Below are 6,389 nucleotides of genomic sequence, written 5' to 3'. Positions count from 1 at the left end.
CTACTTTCAATTATAGGTTCAGTTGAATCATTTGCTGTGTTGTGCCATTTTTTATATCAAAAATGAATCAGTCATGCTTAGAGGTAATGAGCCAAACTACGTGGGCATGTCCCCACCAGCACACAGGGCAAAAAACATAGCATCAAAAACACCATTTTATGTTTTCTGGCTTGCCAGCCACAAGTTAAAATAAGCAGCATATAGATCCACAACTAGAAAAAAAAATGTTGTCTATAAATATATATGTTTTTTTAATCAGTTTGAAAGATGACTCATTGCCTACTATATTTTTTTCATATACTTAACAATTATTATTGTGTTCCAGTTGAGTTTAGAGTGCTCATGGCCAGGAAACAAAGTACTTTGTTTGGAATCTACATCAAAAATCTATCCACGTACTTCTATAGCTTCTAGAAGTGAAGCATAGTCTCTTTAATATTATGATAGCTAAATTAAAACAGAAATGAAGGTGCAAAGGTTTCTACTGCCTTAAGCAAGAAAAGGAAACTATGCCTTCAACTAGGTATAGTGCTCCTATAAACATTATAATCAGTAATTCTGCCTGAAGTGGATAGAATCAATGCCAACACTGTATGCATCAAATATTGCCACAGTGGCAGAATCTCCACTTACTCAGAAATATGTCATTTTTTAAAAATAACTTGCCTACAAAACAGGTTAGGTCTTCTGAAAGAACATCTTTGTCTCTCCTTATAAGAGCATACTCAGTACTCATATACACACTCAATACACATAAATATTGATCGTCTATTTTTAATGTATGAGTCATAACTAGAAAAGATGAAATGACAACCTAAAAGAAGACAGGACAGTTTGGTCATTGCATTAATCATAAAATAAAAATAAAGTGCAAGCATGATACTTTGTGATTGGTAGGTTTAGTCTATTCTTAGTTTAACTCCCGATTTAGAAACATTACTTAAAAACAATAAGAGGAACATTGAGAGTAGAAGGAAAAGTACATATTACTTTGAACAGTTAGACTTGTGCTGTTGAGATCATGGAAGGCTGTGAGCGGGAAAAGTCAAAGAAGGGGTTTGATAAGCAGCAGAACCCCAGTGTTCCATTATCATTTACTCAAAAATAAACACTTGCAGACCAAAAGAGTCAATGGGAAAAAGATTCAACCTACAAACAAAGGAAGAGCACCTAGAGATGCCCCAGTATGATTTTTAGACTGAAGCAATTCAAGACAACTGGAAACTCTAAAATCAAATTCTATCTAAGGGATTGAGAGAAAGCTAACAGAAAGAGGACATACACATAGAGATCTGTTACTTTTAATTCCTTTGAGTGCTGTAAATCAGAGGCTGTTTGGAGGACAATCTGTAGCATTGAGCCATATTAGTGTTCACAGGTCATAAAAGCAATTTTTTGCAGGGCTAAGGACTGTAGTTTCATGAGTGACTAAATAGAACATGGACATTCAGTCAGAGAGACTGTGAATAAATGAGAAGGCATGGCCTGGAAGAAAGGAAACATCTGAAGAACTGGAACAATTCCGTGAAGTATATCCAAAAATACAAGAATTTTTCTGCATCTTTTTATTAAAGATAGGGCACTTATTACAAAAACAAGGATTATTTTGCAGTTTGCATTCTTCTGTAATTCCTCTTTCCACTATTAACTTCCTCTGTCACCTTTGGAAATCACTGAAACCCAGATCATTGAATACATTTTGGGACCTATACATTTTGGTAAGTCATTGATGACTTACAATTCTTTAGAATCTCAGCATTATTAGGACACACAATTCTCTACTTAGTACAAAGAATTCATGGTAGTTTTTGATGTAATTCTCTGAATTAGCTCAGATCACAGATACAAATGGAAGATACATGAGTTTCTCAATGGAAAGTCTTGGATCAGGCAAATATGGAGAGAAGCCTTTCATAGAACAGTTCATTGTGAGGATGCTTTATAAGTGGGTTGACAACCACTGAGTAGCTCTCAAACACACTGAATAAGCTTAAGGGCTCTTGGAGAAAAGTAGTAGGGAACTAAGTGCATTAAATTGAATGAGGGAAGTGTGAGCATAGAGAAGTTTGAAAGTTCTAGGAAGGAAGAGCTTGGAGACAATCTCTGGAGCAGAGGGTCTGAAGTTCTGGGAGAGATAAAGGCCCCGGAGACTGGAAGTACCAGAAGCTACTGCAGGCCCTGCCTGGGGTCTGTGGGTGAAGATATTGATACAGTCCTCCTGTTGACATTGCAAATTCCTTTCACACTTTATCCTCCCTTTCATTTCTTAGGATGAGCTCCTTGACTCAGGCATGGGTGTGTGCTCTTGGATCTCCATGGCCTCCAGACCTGCTGGTGCAGGCCAGCTGGCTCAGAGCAGCTGTGCCATAAGCCCGTCATGTTCTACATCTACCTGCGTAGAAACATCCCCTTAAACTGACACCAACACAGAATATCTGTGCTGTTCATTTCCTCTAAGTCCTTTCTTTTACTACATTGTGTTAATTTCACAGAGGACCAAGTCATGTCATAGGTAGAAATTTGGTTTCTTCACAAGACATCCAGGTGATCTTCAAGAAGCCCCCAGTGATACTTTGGTATTAATGTTAAAATTTTTACAACTCCTGTTCATATCCATTTTCCAGGGATATTGTGTTTCCTACTGGTACTTAGATTAAGGACTAGTTTTAAATGAAACTAATTTCTAAAAGAATTGACAGTGAAGAACAATATTTTACCACTGCAAGGTGGTGATAGAAACACACACACAAACTAGTGTTTGAAAGTACATGAAACTATACAAAAGTGTTCATAAATACTTTTGAATATCTGTAAGGACCTAATTTCTTTCAGAGACCACGGTGTTTCTTACTAATTCAGTTTTTTTCTCTAGTGAGAGGAACCTTTATGAATTTAAATATTAGACAAGGGAACCTAATAAGATATTAAAAAGTCCACAAAGCTCTGTGAGTCTCATTCAGTCTCCATAAAGCCAGATAATTTCCACTGGCTTCAGAAGATAATGAATCAAACTCCTGCTAAACATGACACCAACATCTGTCACATGTGCATGTAATATTACTGTCTTGTTTAGGTTGTTCATTATTTCTTATCAGCTTATCACCCTGTATAAATTAGTGTGTGTTAAAACATAGCTCATTTTAGTGGTTCTAGATGCCTAATAACTCTCAACATCTGCAGTTGGGGAGAAATTTGTCACACAGAGTGTATTTTAGGTTTTAAGCTGGATGAATGAATGCTTTAGACTAACTTTAGCCTGAAGTCCTGTCTCACAATAGAGGTCAAAAGGCTTTTATACCCTATGCTTTTGAATTAAAATAAAGTGTGTTCTAGCTTAATCGGTCAAAGAGGTAACATGCACCTTGCACATCTGGCATGAAGTTGTATAAATACTATGTAGTAATTAGAAACAGACTGTTATCAGCTTAGTTTTTGTTCTTTGAAGAAAAGCCTTCAGGTGCTGAAGTATGTTCAGAGACAGGCAACCAACTGGTGAAGGGTCTAGAGCACATGTCCTGTGAGGAGTGTCTGAGGGAGCAGGGGAAAAGAAGCCTCAGGAGGGACCTTATCAGTCCTCACACCTGCCTGGAAGGAGGCTGTAGCCAGGTATCTGCCTCTTTACCCAGGCAGCCAGTGACAGGACACGAGGAGATGGCCTCAGGCTGCCCAGGGGAGACTCAAGTCGGATATTAAGAAAAATTACCGAAAGAGAGGTTTCACATTGGAACACGGTCTCCAGTGAAAATATCATCCCTGACAATGTTCAGAAAGGGGGTAGGTGTGGCTCTTTGGGATATGGTTCAATGTCCATGCTGGAATTTGGTCAAAGGCTGGACTTGATAATCTTGGCGGGCTTTGCCAACCCTGATGATTCTATGACTATATCCTATGATAAATATCTTTTATTAGCCTCGCATTTTTCTATATAATAGGTATGATAAAAATGCATGAAAAAAGAAACCAATGTATGTTTATCTAAACTGCTATTGAAAGCAGAGAAGGAATCCATTATCTTCCATTGTAAGTTCTTATATTTATTGCAAAAGGATTTTCTGCATGTATTGTACTGCTCTCCACATAACTAGAAGAGGGAAATGTTGGAAATACTGCATTAGTACATTTAATTATATAAATGTACAAATTAATGTGATTAAAGCCTAATTGTAGTGTCAGATATGTTTATGCATTTTGTGGCATGAGCAATCATTAAGTCAACTCATTCAGATTTATTCAGGACAAAAATCAGGGAAAGAAAAAGCTACTTTTCCCTGGCTTTGTGTCAAAGATATGTTTTCAAGATGAAGTTTAAAATTGCACAGATGATTTCATCTGTAGTTGCCTGAAATTGTTGTTTTAGTTGAGTTTCTTGTTTTAGAATCTCTTTATCTAATTTAAAATAACTGGTGTAGCACAACCAAGACCTCATATCATGTTGAACCAGCAATCCTACTGTGCAAATTTAGTAATTGTAAATTACCTGAACCATACCTGAGAAACCAAATGTGCTTGACTCTCAGCATTTGATTTATGTCTCTGCAGGAGATTTTATCTTATGTCTACATTGCAACTAGAGGCATGATTGCAGCAACTACAACTATACTTAAACTTGCTTGCATCCAGCTAGCTTAAGCAATCATTGCACAAAAGTTATACCTGTAGTTAAGTTTCTGAAAGTGTGTTCTCATAGGCGCACAAGGAAACCTGAGCTGATTGCTTTTGGTTGCTTTGCCCTGCTAAATTTAATCTATATTTGATATATCTTTTTAGGTTGTGGTCATGTATCTCATTTGAAGCATGATAGCATGATTCTAAAAAGAGTCCAAGAATACTAGCTAAAAGATGATTTTAAAAATTATTATTTTATAGACATAGTATTTCACGTTTATTGCAATCAGAATGGAAGCAGAATGGGTAAGAGAGATTTATTTTTCAATTTTTGAAAGAAGAGGCTCACACTTCAAAAAAACTTTGATCTGTATCACTGATATTATAACAATCATACTGTAGGAAGGCATGCTTCAGCAAAGGCATTTTTTTTCAAACCAGAGAAAAGGTGTTGAGGAAGTCGTCTTGAAAGATCATTTGAGGAGGTGATGACTTTTTAATTTTCAGTCAGGTTTTAGCATTACTCTGTGGTGTAACTGGTAAGAAGAATGGCATATGGTTATGTATATGGTTATTTTCTCTGCTGAAGACACTTAGTAAGATGTTGCATAATATAAGAGTTGCATTCATATACTGCATCAATGATACGTTAATATATTATGATGAATGTTCTTAAAGCAATGACTTTTAAGACATTCAGTTTCTTCATCAGAAATAATTTAATTGTCCCTGTCAGGACCTAAACCAGATTATTTTACTGCTTTTACCATTAATCATATGATTTTTTTCTTTTTCAAAATTTAGTAGGATTTAAATAGTTAAATTTAATAGTAAACAGGGAGGTTGGAATTGAAAGCTATTATTTTTTTAAAAACCATGATGTCTTTAAAAATGAACACCTGAGGTGCCATTACCATTTGCATTCCCTTCGTAAGAATAGTATATTTGAAAGCACCAGATTTTTCATCTCAGTGATTAATCTAATAGGGAAAAATCTTCAAAATTCTTCCCAACTTTCTTCCATTAATGTCAGTAAGGCTTTTCCCTTAATTATTTTTAAATATATTTATGAAATAATTCTTTTACATTCAAGTAGTGTTCTTTTATAATAGACATTTGGGATGCTTTCTACTCCTGGTACCTCCACTTGTCTTCTTTAAGAGAGTCCTTTGGAGCCTTATTCTGTTATTTAAACTACAATTACTTATCACAGTAACACATCAATCTACAATTCTTGCAGTATAATGTAGAGAAAATAGCTTTACAGAGAAGTGTTAGTTATTTAATTCTTAGTTCTCCTGCTATTAATAATTTTATTTTTGTTTAAAATGAAATCCCTACAACCAGGTGAATTTTTGTATTTCCACTTGTTAAAATATTGTAAGAAGTGACATCATAATTTCACTGCATAGTCATAACTTTAGAAGTATCAATTTATTTAAAAGATTCTCATATATTGTTACCGGGCTTGCAAGGGTTCCTCAGGGGTGAAGAGAGAGACGAGAATCTTGCCTCCATGATCAGCAGGCTGGATTTATTCATTTATGATATATAATACATTAAGACTATGCTAATAGGAATAGAGAGAAAAGTTCAGAAGCTGCTATGCTAAGAATAGGAAAGGAATGAATAAACAAAGGAGCTCTCCCTGATTCTGTCCCAGAGAGAGCTCAGTCTTTGATTGGCCCTTAATTGTACACATGCAACATTGGCCAATCACAGGTGCACCTGTTGCATTTCACAGCAGCAGATAACCATTGTTTACATTCTCTCCCTGGGGCCTC

Source organism: Melospiza melodia, chromosome 4 (genome assembly GCF_035770615.1).
Source record: "Melospiza melodia melodia isolate bMelMel2 chromosome 4, bMelMel2.pri, whole genome shotgun sequence".
NCBI lineage: Eukaryota > Metazoa > Chordata > Aves > Passeriformes > Passerellidae > Melospiza > Melospiza melodia.
This window is presented reverse-complemented; position numbering follows the sequence as displayed.